This window comes from Protopterus annectens, chromosome 9.part0 (assembly GCF_019279795.1).
Source record: "Protopterus annectens isolate FY-2018-M chromosome 9.part0, PAN1.0, whole genome shotgun sequence".
Classification (NCBI taxonomy): Eukaryota; Metazoa; Chordata; order Ceratodontiformes; family Protopteridae; genus Protopterus; species Protopterus annectens.
Window position 1 is genome coordinate 1,808,403,846 of NC_056743.1, and position 22,248 is coordinate 1,808,426,093.

A 22,248-nucleotide genomic window follows, 5' to 3' on the forward strand; every position below is an offset into this window, starting at 1 on the left:
AAAGCACTGTCTGGTTAAATGACTTGTTCAAAGTCACACAGCAGGCAAATGAAGGCTGAGGGAATCAAACCCTGTACCACAAACAGTAGCTCATCAGCAGCTCATAATCTTAATCTTCTGTGCCATCTACCAAATAGCAATGTGCAAGGGGTTTCTATAACAAATGTAGAATAATTAAGGATATGCTGCCAGTATTTACTAATAATCCTGCATGCATCCCACCAGATGAAATTCAAGAGACCAGATGGAATGAAATGTCACTGTATAATGAGAGTGCCTGATCTCTGTAAAGTGTGAGGCTGTTGCCTTTACATTTGAGTTTCATAGAACTATTTTACCTTCTGTTTATTATTTTACTGACAAGCTAGTGGAGTGACCAAATGAAATGTTCTTGCCAAAACCCAGATTTTAATTCTGTCTAAACAACCAGTAGGACAGCACCAGAACCAAGATGGGTAGAAGGACCTTAGTTTAACATTGTTTGGTGGTTTATGCTCCCATGTTTGCTGACCATCAATACTCCCTTAAATGGAATTCAGCCCATTTGCTGCAAAGTGTTGAGAAGGGGTCCCCTACGACCAAACAGGAGAGAGTTGTCTGGGTAGGCTATTGTACAGGCAGCTTTGAGGGTTACCTGTGTCCATGCCAGCATGCAGATATTTATGATGGCCCTACCCCATCCCCTCACAGGAAAGGACAAGCAGACAATATCACCCTGGAACTCTTAATGTCCTCTTCACATGGGTGCACATTCTTGTGTGCTCACAATGAAAGCTACCACACATTGGTGACTTGGTCTGTCTAATGCCCACCCCCAGACCATGTTCTCTGCATGCCAATTCTTTCTCTAAGCAGAACTGGTGCATTCTGGGACCAGCTCTACCATGACGTTCCCAAAAGCACAGGCACACTCATCCTCTCCCATGATCTCTGTCAGTTGTGTGAGCCACAAATCAAACCCTGGTCACCAGGGCTGCAGTCAGACCTTGGTTTAACATTTCAGCTGATGGGCAGCACAGTCCATCTGTACAGCAACCCCTTTATTCTATGCTGAGACACCCCAGTATTTCTGTTATGACCTCAGTTCCAGATCTGTATAGCGGCTCAAAGCCTTATGGTTCAGAGGACACACTGATGTGCTTGCCAAGTTAACAAAAGTGAATAAAATACATAATAAACTTTCATCACTCATACAATTAGGCAGAATACGACGTGTATTTGATATTAGCATTTGAGGATTTAGGAAGTGTCAGGCAACTTGATACCCGTGAAAAGCAGAATTGAATCTGTTTCTGCTTTAGAGATGCCACAGTAAGCATCCACTTAACATGTCTGACATCTGAATTTCATCCATATACCCACAGGCACTGACAAAGAGATACATACTCACAGACTATGAATGTTAATGATAAATACCTATTTCTATGGAGAACAGTTTATGTTTTATTGGGAAGTATGGTTCTTTAGGTGGTCCAGATGTTGGTGCAGCTAGTAATGTAAAAAGACTGGTTAACTCTGGGCAGGAGTACTTAAACTGCAGATACTGTATAAGATCAGCAAGAGAAAGAGATGCTCTAAGTATAAAAATAAATAAAATTTCACACTTGCACAGGGAACTGTTATTGAGACCTCATGATCAATCAGCTTTGGCAGCTAAATGGAAAAAATACAGTTCCATTTTTAGAATAACATCTATTTCTGTAAATGAAGTAATAAACTGACCTCTGTCACCTCACTGAGACATGCAGAGAAAGTTTTACCTTAAAGACACATCAATTCTTGCATGTTGAAAATGTTGTGCAACAGTTTGCTTTTATACATTGTGTCTATGTGTTTATTTGAGAGAAAGGATTATCTGGCTGTACTTGCAGGTTATTGCTTTGTAAAATTCATGGGGTACTGTTGAAAGAGGTATAAGGCTCAGTGTTCACATCTGCATGAGGCATTATGGGCAATCATTTGTAACCGCATACCCAGACAATCATATTTTTTGCTGCCAGCCCTACGGAATAGAGGCATGAATCCCAGACTCAGCCTGAGAAGACACATATTCGATAAGCAGCATATGGTCTGGAAGGAATAGGTAGCTAAAGGATGATTGTGAGTGGTCAAGTTTGGCTCAGTCATCCCAGGGAGGAGGATGGTGGTTAGACTTAGTGTACTGGCAATACCTGCAGGAGAGCAGGTATATCTCCTGAAGAAAGAAGGCCGTCATGCACAGGTTGCAAACTGTGTACCACTTAGCCAGAAGACTTGGCTTGTGTGGTAACACACAGGCACCTCCTGATAGCAGTGATGCTGTAGTGTGCAAGCCACTGGAGGGTGGAGGATAGGAGCATGTGCAAAAAATCCCAACCCACCCAGTGGATAATGTCACCTCTCTTGTCACCTGGCTCTGGCCTCCCATGGGAATAAACAGCCTGGTGGGTTAGGTGTTAGGCTTGGTGATCATTGGGGGGGGGGGCTAATAAATTACAAAATAAAACAAGCATAGCTCTCAAGATGATAGACATCATAAGGTATGTCACTCTTATGTACTACAGGGGGATGACAATTTTCTACACTGTTAAATGAAATCTACATACATAATGATATAGCTTGGTACCCCACTCTGGGTTCACTTTTATATCTTATAGTCAGCAAGTTGTGGGATGAACTTCAGCTCACCTCTTACCCTTTGTTACATTAATAGAAAAATCAAACAATGTATTAAATTAATACTTTTTGGCAAAGAACAAGAAGGATGAGGAGTGAAGTTCCTACACTGTATTCTACAACAATTAAGTGCTTTTGTCCTGGTCACTGGAATTCATCAGAATAAAAAACACAAAACAAATACGTTCTTTTATACAAATGCTAAAACCACACGTATAATTTAAAACATAAATTAGCAGCAATTAAGTGAAATCAGCATCTTAAGGACCGAGGAAATAATAATCCAACAAACACTTAATCAAAATACTAAAACCATACAAAAAATAGACATTTTACATAGTGTGTATGATGCTGCCAGCCCAGCTAGCTGGAATTTTGTAAATAATTCTATGTCATTTGTGAATATTGCTATGATTTATACAGAACTGTATGTTAAATACTGAGCTTCAAGAATGTAACCACAGTGAACCTACTGGAAAAGAACAGAAATGTATATAAACTATATACCTGTGCAAATGTATGTTTTAATAGTAAAAGCTGGAACATACAGAGTTAACTTGCAAAACTTCAAGAAAATAAGTTGGAATCAAAATGTTTTACAATTGTGTTATCTCTCAGTTTCAATGCAGCAAGCAGACACAGTGTCTAGAGCTAGAAGCTTTTCTATTGTCTTGAAAGTAATTTTAATTACTGGGTTTAAAATGTAAAGTGTTTTATTGCTTCCTAGCAACTGCACATCTGAGAGATATGTACTTCTCACACAGGGATAATAAAATTCTGTTGGTATCTGTTAGCCTGGAAACTGAAGGCAGGTGACAAAGAGTGATGTCATCCAAGATGACCCAGCAGTAATGTTTGATAACAGTTTAAGAACTCTCTCAGAGAAAGACTATGCATTTTGTATCTTGTCTTGGACCTAGACATATCCATTCAGCACTTCTGCCAGCATGTTGCACTGTAAGTAAGTCTAGGGTACAGTAATATCTCTTAGGTATAGATAGAAATATAGTAAAGATTAGTTTAGATGGTTTCTGTATTTAGAGACTGTCCTACAATGTTGTTTTAAAATATTTCCTGTGATTCTGAACTCTACAGTTACTGTGTTGATTGAGTAATGTCTTGTTATTTTATTATTTATTATTAAATATATTTAAACCTATCTTTGTGGCTCATATTTAAGAGACATATTTAAGCTCTTAGTATACTTGCATATGTATTTTGTGACACTGTATAGGCCACTCCTAAACAGCCTTGGTCTTGGTCATATTTACCATTTGGTTAATAGTAACATTGCACAGTAGGATTGGTCACCCTTTGTAAGGGCCTTTAAATAGCTGTTTAGTAGGGGGTTGGTGGAAGTGTTGACTACCTTATAGTCTGGGCAGAAGGGGGCATAGCTAGTAAACCTGTGCCAGCCTTCCCCAGGTGTGTGTTTGTGTTTGTATATAAATCAAATCTGAAAGTGTGTGTGTGTGTGTGTGTGTGTGTGTGTGTGTGTGTGTGTGTGTGTGTGTGTGTGTGTGTGCGCGTTTGTATATAAATCAAATCTCAAACTGTGTGTGTGTGTGTGTGTGTGTGTGTGTGTGTGTGTGTGTGTGTGTGTGTGTGTGTGTGTGTGTGTGTGTGTGTGTGAGCTACTTGGGAAGGGACATGAAGCACTGGCCTGACCCCTCAGTTAAGATCTTAACCCTATAGCTATGGGGAGTCTTACTTGGGATCTGGAGAAAGAGGGAGAAACCAGCCCCAAACTGACTGTGATCTCTGTGTGCTCTTAAGGGAAATTATACTTTACTGTGTGTGTGTACTTGTGATCCTTCCATTGTGTATGTCCCTCACTGTTGCCAGTGGTGAGGATTGAGGCCCCTTTGATTTTTTTCCTTGAACCCTGAACCACTATTTCAAGTATAAATTCTTCCAGGTACCCCCTCCTAATCAACATTTCAGTTAATGTTTCACATTCCTTAAGAACAGTCAGGCCATCTGAGACCATTCTGGCTAATCTCACACACTGCCCTTCACCAGGGATGTTTTGGTGAAGGGGGTACCAGTTGTCATAGTGGAGTAATGAATTAGAGTATGTAGGTTTCCTATAGATGGTAAATTGAAATTGCTGTAAATAGATACTTTTGTATAAACTCACATCTAGGTAATTTACTCTTTCCTTATTAAATTTCACAGTAAACTTAAGAAAAGGGGTAGCGGTGTTTAAGAAATGGAAAAAGAAACCTCTTCCAATTTGTCTTGGCTCTCCTTCTAAGAAATAATTATATCATCTAAAAATCTCCCATATAGGGTCCAACAGTCCTTAAACTCTGAGGCAAAGACAAACCTTCTCTCCCATTATGCAAGAACGATGTTTGCAAATATGGGGGCGCATGCCGCCCCCATAGCAACACCTTTTGTCTGCCTGAACAACAGATCCTCAAAAATTAAAAAGTTGTTGTTTAAAACAATTACCATAAGGTCCCTTAAAGTAGTAACTTTAGAGGCCTCGATATTTGAATTCTCACTAAGAAATTCATAAACCCAGTCTAATCCCAGCTGGTGTGGGATGACTGTATACAAGTCATGGGTTTACTTTACATGGTCGACTTTTCACAAAGTCGACTTTCATATGGCCGAGACCATATGATCGACTTTTGGAAAGCCGACCATGTAAAATAAACACAAAAAACACAATGAACACTTACCTTAAAACTGTTAGCAGGGGGGCAAGCCTCCCTGCACCCCACCCCTGTAACTTAAATATACCAACTCCGAGATCGCACTACAGTGTGAAAGAGGGAAATTTTCCCATTCCACACTGTACTGAGATAGCGGTTCCCCATGGTTGGCCTTTCAAAAGTTGATCATATGGTCTTGGCCATATGAAAGTCGACTTTGTGAAAAGTCGACCATGTGAAGGAGATCCCAAGTCACATACATCAATTTGTAATGAATATCAGTTGTTCCTCGTATAACTCGTTGGGTACTTTGGAAAGGAAATACCAGGAATTTTTAAATAAATATGCAATTTTCTCCAATACCTGTTTAGTCTGTGAATCTAAATATTTAGCAATAGGAAACGTTATAGATGCCTTTGCATCCACAACTGGCAAATGAGGGTTTTCCAGACATTTATGAATTTTTGTGATACGAAAAATAGTTGGCATCCTAGCGTGGGTTACTTTAAGAAAATTGTGTTCTTGCAATGTATTTTGTCCATTCAACAACATTTCTTCCAAGGTCAAACTAATGTTTCTGTATGCTGCATTTAACTTGTTTTTAGATATTTCATCATATGTATCAGTATATAAATTAACAACATCTTATCTATATAGTCATTGTTGTTCATAACCACAATTCCCCCACCATTGTCCGGTTTCATTACCCTGATGGATTTTGTTTGTAATAGTATCATTCAATAGTGTCTCTTCTCTACTATTTAAATTATTTAACCTCTGCCCATCCAGGGGGCCTTTACCTAGTTGTCTAATGTCCCATTCACATTGTTTTCAAAAATATTAACAACCAGATGTGTAGGAGGTTTAAACATACTAGGTTTCCTAATCTCTTGATTAAGGTACCCAGTATTTTCTTTAAATAAGAAACCCAAACTCAGCTTTCTAGTAAACAATTTCAGATGTATGACGGCTTCATCAGTGATAGCCTTCCTGGCTGGTACGAAGTTTAATTCCTTTTCTAAAAGGTTGCTCATGGTGTGTTTTGAACATTAGTTGTTATGTTTTATATTGTAACAGACTTCTTGCTAACTTATTTCATACTTTCACACATTTTTGGGAAGAAAATTTGAGAATAACACAAACAATATTTTTTTTTGTATTGCAATTCAGTTTCAAGCAGTGGGTAGGACTACGTGAATTAAAAGATAATTTCAAGCTTGTTCTAGTAAGCATGGTAATTTTTTCACAGCATAAATTCCATTAAATAAAACCTGGATTTATTTTAAATAGTAGTAACAACTTTAATATACTGATGTTATAACTAGTAACTGACTCATCCACTGACTTCAATCCAACCTGTAAGCAATCTAAGCTGGGTAAGCAGTCATTCAGAACTCAGTATAGATGTGTCTCGGCTGGTTCCTGAATGTAACAATCTCACTGGTCAATCAATATAGATGGCATGAAACTCATGTTTATTTAGATGAGTTGCTGAGGCATTTTTCTGAATTGTGCATCTCATAAGAAATGTAACATGATTGATTGAGTTTCCTTCTACAGATTTAAGTGTGAATGTACCAGTGTTTGAAAACAGTGATCCTTTAGTTCACCTTCATAAACAGCACTGCTGAATAGTCAGTATTTCACATACATGTTGGAATCCATTCCTTTCACAGATACAATATACAGAACAAAACATATTTCTAGTATTATTGTTACGCCCCCCCCCCCAAATTCAGCTCAAAGGGAGCTGAAGTAATTCCTACTTCCGACAAGATACCACAATAATGCAGCTTATAATAAATGAAATGTCAAACTTTTCTGGTGCTGTTCATCCCACCTCCTCAGCTTGCAATAAACACTACATCCTTTGTTGCAATACTACTCTAAATTGTTCCCAATCATTAAGGTTAATGAGGTTTTGGAGTCCCACTTTTTATAGGCAGACAGACAAGAGTCACCTTTCTGTGACCACTGTTACACTGAGTGCCATCCAAAGGTATCGTCAGTCATAGTGCATCAACCTTGTCATTAAATTACCCCCCCTATGAATGTCTAGTTTCTATTCACCTATTAATCCTGGTGCCTCAGAGCTGTACAGGGGTTACCCCAATGCTGCCACATTTCTTCTACTAGTTGCAGTGGAAAAAGCCAGATAGGTGTAAATACAATAAGTCACTTCCTGTATTGGGGTATCAGGAGAGCAGGTATATCTCCGGTAGAAAGAAGGCCGTCATGCACAGGTTGCAAACTGTGTACCACTTAGCCAGAAGACTTGGCTTGTGTGGTAACACACAGGCACCTCCTGATAGCAGTGATGCTGTAGTGTGCAAGCCACTGGAGGGTGGAGGATAGGAGCATGTGCAAAAAATCCCAACCCACCCAGTGGATAATGTCACCTCTCTTGTCACCTGGCTCTGGCCTCCCATGGGAATAAACAGCCTGGTGGGTTAGGTGCTAGGCTTGGTGATCATTTGGGGGGGGGGCTAATAAATTACAAAATAAAACAAGCATAGCTCTCAAGATGATAGACATCATAAGGTATGTCACTCTTATGTACTACAGGGGGATGACAATTTTCTACACTGTTAAATGAAATCTACATACATAATGATATAGCTTGGTACCCCACTCTGGGTTCACTTTTATATCTTATAGTCAGCAAGTTGTGGGATGAACTTCAGCTCACCTCTTACCCTTTGTTACATTAATAGAAAAATCAAACAATGTATTAAATTAATACTTTTTGGCAAAGAACAAGAAGGATGAGGAGTGAAGTTCCTACACTGTATTCTACAACAATTAAGTGCTTTTGTCCTGGTCACTGGAATTCATCAGAATAAAAAACACAAAACAAATACGTTCTTTTATACAAATGCTAAAACCACATGTATAATTTAAAACATAAATTAGCAGCAATTAAGTGAAATCAGCATCTTAAGGACCGAGGAAATAATAATCCAACAAACACTTAATCAAAATACTAAAACCATACAAAAAATAGACATTTTACATAGTGTGTATGATGCTGCCAGCCCAGCTAGCTGGAATTTTGTAAATAATTATATGTCATTTATGAATATTGCTATGATTTATACAGAACTTTATGTTAAATACTGAGCTTCAAGAATGTAACCACAGTGAACCTACTGGAAAAGAACAGAAATGTATATAAACTATATACCTGTGCAAATGTATGTTTTAATAGTAAAAGCTGGAACATACAGAGTTAACTTGCAAAACTTCAAGAAAATAAGTTGGAATCAAAATGTTTTACAATTGTGTTATCTCTCAGTTTCAATGCAGCAAGCAGACACAGTGTCTAGAGCTAGAAGCTTTTCTATTGTCTTGAAAGTAATTTTGATTACTGGGTTTAAAATGTAAAGTGTTTTATTGCTTCCTAGCAACTGCACATCTGAGATTTATGTACTTCTCACACAGGGATAGTAAAATTCTGTTGGTATCTGTTAGCCTGGGAACTGAAGGCAGGTGACAAAGAGTGATGTCATCCAAGATGACCCAGCAGTAATGTTTGATAACAGTTTAAGAACTCTCTCAGAGAAAGACTGTGCATTTTGTATCTTGTCTTGGACCTAGACATATCCATTCAGCACTTCTGCCAGCATGTTGCACTGTAAGTAAGTCTAGGGTACAGTAATATCTCTTAGCTATAGATAGAAATATAGTAAAGATTAGTTTAGATGGTTTCTGTATTTAGAGACTGTCCTACAATGTTGTTTTTAAATATTTCCTGTGATTCTGAACTCTACAGTTACTGTGTTGATTGAGTAATGTCTTGTTATTTTATTATTTATTATTAAATATATTTAAACCTATCTTTGTGGCTCATATTTAAGAGACATATTTAAGCTCTTAGTATACTTGCATATGTATTTTGTGACACGGTATAGGCCACTCCTAAACAGCCTTGGTCTTGGTCATATTTACCATTTGGTTAATAGTAACATTACACAGTAGGATTGGTCACCCTTTGTAAGGGCCTTTAAGTAGCTGTTTAGTAGGGGGTTGGTGGAAGTGATGACTACCTTATAGTCTGGGCAGAAGGGGGCATAGCTAGTAAACATCTGCCAGCCTTCCCCAGGTGTGTGTTTGTGTTTGTATATAAATCAAATCTGAAAGTGTGTGTGCGCGCGTTTGTATATAAATCAAATCTCGAAGTGTGTGTGTGTGTGTGTGTGTGTGTGTGTGTGTGTGTGTGTGTGTGTGTGTGTGTGTGTGTGTCAGCTACTTGGGAAGGGACATGAAGCACTGGCCTGACCCCTCAGTTAAGATCTTAACCCTATAGCTATGGGGAGTCTTACTTGGGATCTGGAGAAAGAGGGAGAAACCAGCCCCAAACTGACTGTGATCTCTGTGTGCTCTTAAGGGAAATTATACTTTACTGTGTGTGTGTGTACTTGTGATCCTTCCATTGTGTATATCCCTCACTGTTGCCAGTGGTGAGGATTGAGGCCCCTTTGATTTTTTCCTTGAACCCTGAACCACTATTTCAAGTATAAATTCTTCCAGGTACCCCCTCCTAATCAACATTTCAGTTAATGTTTTACATTCCTTAAGAACAGTCAGGCCATCTGACACCATTCTGGCTAATCTCACACACTGCCCTTCACCTGGGATGTTTTGGTGAATGGGGTACCAGTTGCCATAGTGGAGTAATGAATTAGAGTATGTAGGTTTCCTATAGATGGTAAATTGAAATTGCTGTAAATAGATACTTTTGTGTAAACTCACATCTAGGTAATTTACTCTTTCCTTATTAAATTTCACAGTAAACTTAAGAAAAGGGGTAGCGGTGTTTAAGAAATGGAAAAAGAAACTTCTTCCAATTTGTCTTGGCTCTCCTTCTAAGAAATAATTATATCATCTAAAAATCTCCCATATAGGGTCCAACAGTCCTTAAACTCTGAGGCAAACACAAACCTTCTCTCCCATTATGCAAGAACGATGTTTGCAAATATGGGGGTGCATGCCGCCCCCATAGCAACACCTTTTGTCTGCCTGAACAACACATCCTCAAAAATTAAAAAGTTGTTGTTTAAAACAATTTCCATAAGGTCCCTTAAAGTAGTAACTTTAGAGGCCTCGATATTTGAATTCTCACTAAGAAATTCATAAACCCAGTCTAATCCCAGCTGGTGTGGGATGACTGTATACAAGTCATGGGTTTACTTTACATGGTCGACTTTTCACAAAGTCGACTTTCATATGGCCGAGACCATATGATCGACTTTTGGAAAGCCGACCATATAAAATAAACACAAAAAACACAATGAACACTTACCTTAAAACTGTTAGCAGGGGGGCAAGCCTCCCTGCACCCCACCCCTGTAACTTAAATATACCAACTCCGAGATCGCACTACAGTGTGAAAGAGGGAAATTTTCCCATTCCACACTGTACTGAGATAGCGGTTCCCCATGGTTGGCCTTTCAAAAGTTGATCATATGGTCTTGGCCATATGAAAGTCGACTTTGTGAAAAGTCGACCATGTGAAGGGGACCCCAAGTCACATACATCAAGTTGTAATGAATATCAGTTGTTCCTCGTATAACTCGTTGGGTACTTTGGAAAGGAAATACCAGGAATTTTTAAATAAATATGCAATTTTCTCCAATACCTGTTTAGTCTGTGAATCTAAATATTTAGCAATAGGAAACGTTATAGATGCCTTTGCATCCACAATTGGCAAATGAGGGTTTTCCAGACATTTATGAATTTTTGTGATACGAAAAATAGTTGGCATCCTAGCGTGGGTTACTTTAAGAAAATTGTGTTCTTGCAATGTATTTTGTCCATTCAACAACATTTCTTCCAAGGTCAAACTAATGTTTCTGTATGCTGCATTTAACTTGTTTTTAGATATTTCATCATATGTATCAGTATATAAATTAACAACATCTTATCTATATAGTCATTGTTGTTCATAACCACAATTCCCCCACCATTGTCCGGTTTCATTACCCTGATGGATTTTGTTTGTAATAGTATCATTCAATAGTGTCTCTTCTCTACTATTTAAATTATTTAACCTCTGCCCATCCAGGGGGCCTTTACCTAGTTGTCTAATGTCACATTCACATCGTTTTCAAAAATATTAACAACCAGATGTGTAGGAGGTTTAAACATACTAGGTTTCCTAATCTCTTGATTAAGGTACCCAGTATTTTCTTTAAATAAGAAACCCAAACTCAGCTTTCTAGTAAACAATTTCAGATGTATGATGGCTTCATCAGTGATAGCCTTCCTGGCTGGTACGAAGTTTAATTCCTTTTCTAAAAGGTTGCTCATGGTGTGTTTTGAACATTAGTTGTTATGTTTTATATTGTAACAGACTTCTTGCTAACTTATTTCATACTTTCACACATTTTTGGGAAGAAAATTTGAGAATAACACAAACAATATTTTTGTTTGTATTGCAATTCAGTTTCAAGCAGTGGGTAGGACTACGTGAATTATAAGATAATTTCAAGCTTGTTCTAGTAAGCATGGTAATTTTTTCACAGCATAAATTCCATTAAATAAAACCTGGATTTATTTTAAATAGTAGTAACAACTTTAATATACTGATGTTATAACTAGTAACTGACTCATCCACTGACTTCAATCCAACCTGTAAGCAATCTAAGCTGGGTAAGCAGTCATTCAGAACTCAGTATAGATGTGTCTCGGCTGGTTCCTGAATGTAACAATCTCACTGGTCAATCAATATAGATGGCATGAAATTCATGTTTATTTAGATGAGTTGCTGAGGCATTTTTCTGAATTGTGCATCTCATAAGAAATGTAACATGATTGATTGAGTTTCCTTCTACAGATTTAAGTGTGAATGTACCAGTGTTTGAAAACAGTGATCCTTTAGTTCACCTTCATAAACAGCACTGCTGAATAATCAGTATTTCACATACATGATGGAATCCATTCCTTTCACAGATACAATATACAGAACAAAACATATTTCTAGTATTATTGTTACGACCCCCAAATACAGCTCAAAGGGAGCTGAAGTAATTCCTGCTTCCGACAAGATACCACAGTAGTGCAGCTTATAATAAATGAAATGTCAAATTTTTCTGGTGCTGTTCATCCCACCTCCTCAGCTTGCAATAAACACTACATCCTTTGTTGCAATACTACTCTAAATTGTTCCCAATCATTAAGGTTAATGAGCTTTTGGAGTCCCACTTTTTATAGGCAGACAGACAAGAGTCACCTTTCTGTGACCACTGTTACACTGAGTGCCATCCCAAGGTATCGTCAGTCATAGTGCATCAACTTTGTCATTAAATTACCCCCCCCCCATGAATGTCTAGTTTCTATTCACCTATTAATCCTGGTGCCTCAGAGCTGTACAGGGGTTACCCCAATGCTGCCACATTTCTTCTGCTGGTTGCAGTGGAAAAAGCCAGATAGGTGTAAATACAATAAGTCACTTCCTGTATTGGGGTATCAGGAAGTGCCACCACCCAGCCAGTCAGGTGTGAGGATGGATGAGTGGTAACCACGTACTTGCCCTGCAGTGTAGACAACAGGGGGAGTAATTTATCAACATCTCTGCAGGAACTCACTCCACACTAGGATTATGAGCAGAGCTCTAGGAATTTGTCAGTACAGACCAAATGGGCAGTAGGTAGGCATATCATTACCCTAGTAGGCCAACCTCAGGAAGGTATCGGTTTTGATGCAGTCTTATAACAAGAAGGTTAGAACAGAGACTTTGACTGTTTTAGTAGCATTTTCTGAAGAGAGAAAACGTGAACACAGAGGAGGCTCGTTCTGTAATACAGAACAATGATTTTCTTTTACCTGTTTATTCCTTTGGTACCAGTTCAGTGGGTACTCCTTGCAGATCAATTGTCAGCCATACCTCAAGATGAAAAAAGGGCAAGATACAAACATGTCAATCACACATTCAGCAGCAGAGTATGTCTACATGCAAAGTACATAGAGTATCCCTCAGTCAGTTTTCAGTACATGCAACAGTAAAATAATACTGTGTAATGGAAAGCTCTTAAAGACTACTGCTTTAATGCATCCAGGTGAAGATGGATTAAAGGTGATGAGACGTTAGGGGAGAAGAAATGGAGGACAGCAAGTGAGACAAGACAGAAAGGAGAAATTAAAGAGAAAGTGGAATAAGTTTGTTTTGTTTGGGAAAAAGTATTGAACTGTTTATATCATTATGCACCCACACTTACAGCCACGTTCCACAGAAAAAGAAGGGTAGGGTTAGTGGAATATAAATTTAATACAAAGTAGTATGCAAAATGGTAACCAGTGTAAAACTATAAAAATAGGGGTGAATGTCATCAAGAAAGGAGAACAATTAAGGAAGGTCAAAAACAATAAAACACTGAACAATGGTAGTGTAAAATGAAGATGGAAAATGTATAAAATGCAAGAGTTACAAGTAGGCTTGAATCTCACGAGTAAGTAGAATCTAATATGTAGAGAGATGTGTTATTCCTTTGGATTACTTGGGGAGCAGTTTTGTTTTTATTTTTCATACGTTAACCTAATACTTGAGCTGTTCTGAGGACTCTTTTCAGCTTTGAACAGAAACAAAAGGAACACACAATGCATAAAATGAAGAATTGGCATAAATGTATGAATGTAACTATTTAAATAATATAAAATCAATATACAGTTGTAAAAGAGCAACAAAATAAATATAAACAGCAAAAGGAAGGGACAACTGTAAAAGAAAAATAAAACAACCATAGGCAGTTGTAAGAAGGAATAGCATGAATACATAAACAGTGATACAAAGTTGTACCTGCTTTATAAATGGCAAAATACTCGAAGTGAACGGCCCGTTTATGAATTTACAATATTTTATTTATTAATATCATATTTATTATTCACAACCAAATATGATACAGTTATTGGTTATTATTAATTAAGGACACCATTTGGTAAGGGGTGGCTTGATTTTTATAGGATTAATTTTCATATTATATTACTCAGCTAGAGAAACTATTTTTACTTTTAAGGCAGGAAGGGGATGTCTCAGTGATTTTTTTTTTTGTGATTGAATGAAAGTACTGTTTTATCAGGTTGCCTTATTTATGACACTGTTTTATAAGGCCATATATTGTTTAAATAATACATTAAGATTCAGGTTTTTATTACCAGTTATCTATGGATGTTGCATTATTATATATTTGTTCTCATGATTATTACTTTTTAGCACTTTAATTGTTGAATTGAGAAGAAGAGCCATGTGACTATGAATCATTATTTAAGGATTGTCATAACTGCTATGTACCGTTTGGTCTGAAGAAGCTCAGGAATGACCGAGTGAAAGCGCTCAACTATAAGGATTTTACTTGTTTGGTGTAATAAAGTTGTTTTTAACCAATTATTGGTTATCAGCACTTTCATTGTTGGAATTCGGGTCCTGTGCTTTGTGTGCTGGTTTTTCTTCTTGCTTTATAAATGAGCTAAAGTACAAAAGGCAGACAAAAACCTGTAGCATGCGTGCTGCATCTTTAAGAAGCATTTCAGGACTGAATGTGCATATAAACACTGAGCACATGTTGATCTCAGTGCCATTTTGAGAGTACAGCCAGAGAGTCAGCATATATGAGGGTAATAGCTAGATTGTAAATAAATTTACCTAAGTTAAAATTAGTAAGCCTCAATCCTGATGTGTTTGTACATAATAAAGCTGCTTGAACAGACCCCTTGAAGTCTTGTCTATTGTATCCTGACTAGACGAGCGATATGGTGTCAGAACTGGGATTCCAGAAACTACTCTCCAGAGCTAGGAGGTGCAGGGTTAACAGTGAAGGTAAACTAAGAGAAACAAGCATGAAAAAGAGCCAGAAAAGAACCAAAGGTAATGAGAACTTGCACAAACAGTTTTAATTTATAAAAAAGATAAAATGAAGCATTACAAGGGCACAAACCACATTATTAAACAAGCAAGAGGCACAAAAGGTTTGTTGATTAAATAAAATGTTTAAAATTAAGAGATTTGATAAAACAAGCATCCAGAAAGTACATAAGGGGTTTGGAGTTAACTCAGAATTGCAAAACGGACATGATTAGAGTAAAACGAGCACAAGAAAATTATAATGGGCATGAAAAGAGGTTAAACGAGTAAAACAAATACAATGAAGGCAAAAAGGGCACACTAAGCATAAATAAAGAAAGGTGACTGCATGTTTTGTCAAAGTGCTGTGTTTTGGCATAACTACTACTTTGTATTGTATTCAGAGCATAACTAGAGTTATTCAAAGTATCTCAAAGTGTGTAAAAGTGCTTAGTGTGTTTGCTTATTACTGCACATCTATTCTGAAGAGTTTGTGTGCAAAGTGCAACTATTTCATGAAGTACAGTCAAAGTACAGCCATTTTGAAAGGTTTCTTGTGCTGAGTGTGTCTATTTGCAAAGTGCCGCCATTACAGAGTGTTTCTTGCACTGTAATTATCTAGCAAAGTACTGTCATTTTGGAGAAGCTTCAGTGTGCAGTGTACTGTTTATTCGTAATGTGCAGTTACTTCAAAATGTTTCTTACTCTGAGCTTTGTCTGCCCAGTCCATTTGCACAGTGCAGTTATTTCAAATGTTTCTTACACTGATAAGAGGTGATTTCTTGCAATACAGTAATTTCAAGAGTATTACAGTGCCTGAGAAACTTATTTCGCAAAATTCAGTTATTTAGAGGCTTATTGTGCTATTGAGGATAGTTACGAATACTGGCATAAATTTGTGGCATATGTAGATGTGTGTGTGTTCTTGCATATTTGCAAACTCCTTCACTGATATGTGTTAATATGGCAGATGGATTTTGAAAGCCTTCACCACTTGTATTTGATCAGAATATTGCACAGAACTGGAGAATATTCGAGCAAGAATATGATATTTTTATACAAGCAGTTTAGTCTGACAAGATGCATGCACCAGAACATTCATTTTTGCTAAATCTAACTGGGTCAGAGGCCATTGAAAGAGAGCATTCATTTGTGTATGCACCAGCAGTATATGAGGGAGAAGGTGAAAACCACCATATTGTTGTAAAGGCTGAATCAAGGGAAGACCCCATGTGTTTGAAGCACAAATTCAGAGAAATGTGTAACCCCCAGACAAATATTACAATAGACAGGCATTTGTTTTACACAAGAGATTAGAAACCAGGGGAGACTTTTGCAGCTTATATTACCGAGCTGAGGAACAAAGCTAAAATGTGTTGGTTTGGTGACTTAAAAGATGAGTTGATAAAGGATAGGCTTGTGTGTGGTAGTAGTGCTGCTGTGGGAAAGATTTTGCTTCATGACAGTGATTTAATGCTAAGCAAAGCTATTGAGATTTGTCAAATCCATGAAGTTACAGAAAGGCACAGAAGTATGCTTGCAAGTGATGACAGCATGGTTTTGGCAGGCTCCAGAACAAATGTAGACAGCATGCAACACGTGGCAAACAAAATCAGACCTAAGCACATGGCAACCATAGCCCCTGCAGGTTCCCTGAGGAAACCACATAGTTTTCCAACAAGTTCTAAGACTAGTTCTGTTAAAGGAGCATGCTCAGTGCAGTATCAACATGGATCAGCAAAACTTAAATCTAGCTTTGCAGTTAACTGTCGCAATTGTGGTGCCAATCATGAGTCTAAAAGAGAGAAATGCTTGGCATTTGGTCATCAATGCCACAAGTGTAAGAAATGGAACCATTTTCAAAAGTTGTGCAAATCAAGTAAACCTCACACAATTATAAAAAAGGGTCGCTCAAAAAAGCAAGTTGATCATATAGAGAGCTGCAATTCTACTTTCTATGTTGATGGTGTATCAGTAATTGCTGAAAAGGTTGATCCAGTGAATTTGTTGGCAAAGAACAAAGTATTTTGTACTGTCCAGATCAATGTTAAATCCACCAGTAGACACTGGTTCAAAGTGTAATGTTATGTTAGCAGACATATTTGCTAAAGTGAGAACTAATGAACAACTCAATGTGGCTAGTAGTGTGAAACTTGTTGCTTATGGAGGTGAAGAAATGCAAACTGAAGGTTCAGTAGTGCTTTTATGTTATTTGGCTAGCAACTGTTACAGCTTGTTATTCTATATAGTCTGAAGACCTGTGCAGTCATTATTAGGTCTCAGAGACAGTTTAAGAATGAATCTTCTTTCTTTTACCAAAGAAGTTCATCATATAAGTACATATTCTAGTTAGAAGTTTTCTGAAGCTATTCTTTCAGAGTATGCTGATGTTTTCAATGACAAATTGGGCAAACTTCCAGTTCTGTATTCTATGAAGTTAGACCCAGAGGTCAGTCCAGTGGTCAGACCAGCCAGAAAAGTTCCAATAGCTATTCAGGATAAAGTTAAAGCTCTGTTGAATAAAATGGTGCAGCAAGGTGTAATTTGTCCAGTCACAGAACCAACTGAATGGGTGTCTTCCATGGTAGAAGCCCACAAGAAAGGCTCTGACGAAATCAGAATATGTATTGACTGAAGAGATTTGAGCAAAGCGTTAAAGAGACCACATTATCCAATGCATACAGTCGAAGAAGTTGCAGCTCTAATACCGAATGCAACTGTTTTTTCTGTTTTGGATGTATAAAGTTCATTTTGGCAAGTGATGCTTGATTGCAAATCCTCATTACTGACTACTTTCAGTACCCTGTTTGGCAGTTTTAGGTTCCTAAGGATAGCATCTGAAATAAATTCTGCAAGTGAAGTCTTTCAGCGTGCAATGCAGCAAATATTTTTAGGTTATCCTTGTGCCATAATAGTAGATGATTTATTGGTTGGAGGCAACGGTGAAACAGAGCATGACAGAAACCTTAAGAGAGTTCTAGAAAGAGCATGTGAAGTGAACTTAAAGCTCAATCCACTAAAGTGCAAATTCCGACTGCCAGAAGTTACATATGTAGGTCATTTATTTACCAGTACTGGCTTGAGACCAGACCTGTCCAAGCAAGCAGCTGTTCTTGAGATATAATTTTTTATTTATTTTATTTTATTTATCATTTGTTGACTGGGAAAGTCCGACTAGGTTCCACAGAGCCTGTTTTCAGCGGAGGCCCGGGGAGAAATGCTCCAGATGCATGTCTTTGGAAAAATAAAAATATAAAAAAATAGAAGTATGCTTGCAAGTATAATATAAAAAAATATATAGAAAAATATAAAAAAGAGAAACCGAAGGATTGCTTTGAGCAAAAAAACCCAAATTTAATAAAGTGCTTTTTGTCTGCCTCTGTGGACAGACTTCTTCAGATAAAATGAAATAGTAAAAACACTTCCTTTATAAAATCTGCTAAGTCACATGTATTAAAACAACCAATAATCCAGGTCAAATGAGAGTGTTTACAAGTGCTAAGCAACCAGTACTACATTCCTCTGCTATTTAAAGTTACAGTACATAAATATAACAGCAACTTAAAATAAAATACCAAGTCTGTTAATAAGAAATAGAAGGTGAACAAATCAACATATACACTGCATGCTAAAAATTCCATACGTAAAAGTATTTCAAATATGCTCATAAAATTCATGTTACCTACATAAACTCTGTAATTTTAATAAACAAGTAATGGCACACGTCATTAATGCCAGAAAGCTATAGGCATTCAATGACAGTTGCCAGTATAATTCATGTTCTTCTAATTTCAAACACAATGGTCCTCCTCTATCATCTACTGGAGTTTGATCTATAACAGTAAACTTAAAAGTGTGACCAGGAAATGCTACAGTGTGTTTGGCTAAGGCGTTCTCAATTTTTTGATGGTCAGTTGCATAAAGGTGTTCATATATACGATCTCGGTGTCTACGCTCCATCTTTCCTATATAGAACGCAGCACATGTTACACACTTAGCTAGGTAAAATATTAGTTTCAAGTTACAAATTAATTTTTTCTTTAAAAAGTAATGTTTGTTCCTTACTTCAAATTTGTTGCCTATGTTTATGTGCTTGCAGCATTTACATATGTTACATTTGGACATCCCTGGGAAATTCTGAGCTCTGTCCTTTCTAAATATACCAAATTCCACAGCAACGGAAATAACAGCACAGACTAAAAATAAAAAAAAAATTTAATTTCTGATTCTGGTACCTCGGCCTTTGCCTTCAATGGAATAGTTTACATGCTCAGAAGCAATTCTATAAGAACCACCTTCTAATTATATTAATTGAATTCAATTAACAATATTTCAAAAATGTAAAGCCACAAATGCAAAACTTCAAAGCCACCAATACAAAGCTTTAAGCTACCAATACAAAACTTATTTTTATAAATCCATTGGTTACATATACTTAAACATTTTATTACTCTAAATTCAAATGTCATATTGAAAATATCAGTCACATTTCCAAATTCATACCATTAGGATAGAGAGTATTAAAGTTAATAATATACCTAGATTCCATATTTAATAACCTCTGTTGAAAACTATGGTTTGTCCCCCCCATCCCATAAGGTCTGGCTATAACACTAAAAATTAAATCTCTAGCCGAACCCCCATGCTCTTTATAAAAATGACTAGCCACAGGACTATCTAGCCTTAAATTTCTAATATCTCCTAGATGTTCTAGTATTCTTAATTTTACCTTACGTTTAGTTTGCCCAAAATACCATTTTTTTACAGGACAGTTACATCCTATAACATAAATAACCCCAAATGAATTACAATAAAAATGATCAATGGCATTGTATAAAATGCCATTGATCCTGGTACCATCCAAATTCCTAATCTTATCACAAACCTTGCATCTACCACATGCATATGCTCCTGCATTGGCCAGTTTTTCCCTTCTGCCTTTCTTTCTTACTAACTCCTTTAAATTTTGAAATCTACCATAGGAAAAAAAAATCACTTCCTTAGGAATAATATTTTTAAGACTATCATCATTACTAATGATGGGCCATAATTCCATCACCAGTCTTCTTAAAATGGGAGAAAAAGCTGAAAATTTATTTACAAAGAAAATCCTATTTGTCTCATCACTTTCTTCTTTAACTTTACTTTCCCCATTTTTGTTACTCCTATCACAATAATGAATTCTTCCACTACCTGCAGACCTCTGAAAATCATGTGTCAACCCTAAATCTTTTTCTACTTTAACTCTAGCTCTACTTATCATATCATGGGAATATCCTCTAGCAAACAATTTTTCCTGTACTCTATCAAATTCCATTACAAAATTATCCTTCTCAGAAATATTTCCTGCAATACGTTTGAATTCCCCAAAAGGCAATGAATTGATAAGATGGAAACTATGCATGCTAGAAGCATGTAAAAAATTGTTAACTGCTGTGGTCTTGTGGAAAGGTTTATGTTGTATTCTACCATCCAAACCCACATAAAATTCCACATCTAGATATTGTATTTTATCTCCACCTATGATAAAAGTAAAATCCAACCAACACGGATATTCTTTTAAGCTAGAAATAAACTCTTCAAATTCTTTGGGGGTTCCCCTTGCATAAAAATAAAAGGTCATCAATAAATCTCTTATATTTGATCACCCTATTTTAAAAAAAATTCTTAGAATACAGAAATAGATTTTTCAAAATATCCCATGAAAATAATAGCATATGAAGGAGCAAAACAGGCACCCATCGCAGTACCAACTTTCTGCAAATAAAATTTCTTTTCAAACTCAAAATAATTGTGTGTAAGGCAAAATTCCAACAGGCTAATAATATAGGAGGTTTGTGGGCCTTCACCTAACAGTTTATCTACTGCTTCATGTCCCCAAAAAGTGATAATGCAGGTGTATAATGATTTTACATCCATACTGACCCAGTAGAAATCACTTTCCCAAATAATACCCTTAAAATAATCACAAACTTCCTTAGTATTTATCACATGTGAGGGTATTCTTTTTAAATGTTCTTTTAATACTGAGTCCAAAAACATACCAACATTTTGTGAAAAAGCACTTCTCCCTGAAACAATTGGACGCCCAGGTGGATTTCTCAAATCCTTATGAATCTTAAGAATAATAAAAAATCTGGCATCTTTTGGGTTCTTTATAAATAATTTTTTAACATCTCCACTAGTGAAGAAACCCAAATGTTCACCCCTTTCCAATAAATCATACAAAGCATTATTGAATTCCACCTTAGGATTTGTTGGTAAACTTTCATAAGTATCACTATCAGATAACAAATCTAATACTAGAGAGTTGTACCTATCTCTAGACAAGATTACCCAGTTTCCACCTTTATCAGACTCCTTGAAAACATATTTATCACTCATTTCCCTTATTTTACATAAAGCTTGCCATTCTACTTTAGAAAGATTGTAACCCTTCTGGTGTTTTTTAAATAACCCAGATTCCTTCACAATTTGTTTACTCAAAGTTTTTTCAAAAACATTAATACTGTTATTCAATTTTGGAGGAATAAATTCACTAACATATGGTACCTTAGGAATTTCAAATCTTCCATAACCAGTACAATATTCAAAAGCTGAATCAGAAGATGAACGATATTCCAAATCTGAGAAAATGTCTGTCATTTCATTCTCATACACAGACATGTCCATTAATGAACTTTCAAGAACAGAAATATCATTCATTTCATCCAAATTACTAACCATTCCTCTCTCCTTATCTGCAAAAAAAAAAAAAAAAAAACACGTCATTAATGCCAGAAAGCTATAGGCATTCAATGACAGTTACCAGTATAATTCACGTTCTTCTAATTTCAAAGACAATGGTCCTCCTCTATCATCTACTGGAGTTTGATATATAACAGTAAACTTAAAAGTGTGACCAGGAAATGCTACAGTGTGTTTGGCTAAGGCGTTCTCAATTTTTTGATGGTCAGTTGCATAAAGTGTTCATATATACGATCTCGGTGTCTACGCTCCATCTTTCCTATATAGAACACAGCACATGTTACACACTTAGCTAGGTAAACTATTAGTTTCAAGTTACAAATGAATTTTTTCTTTAAAAAGTAATGT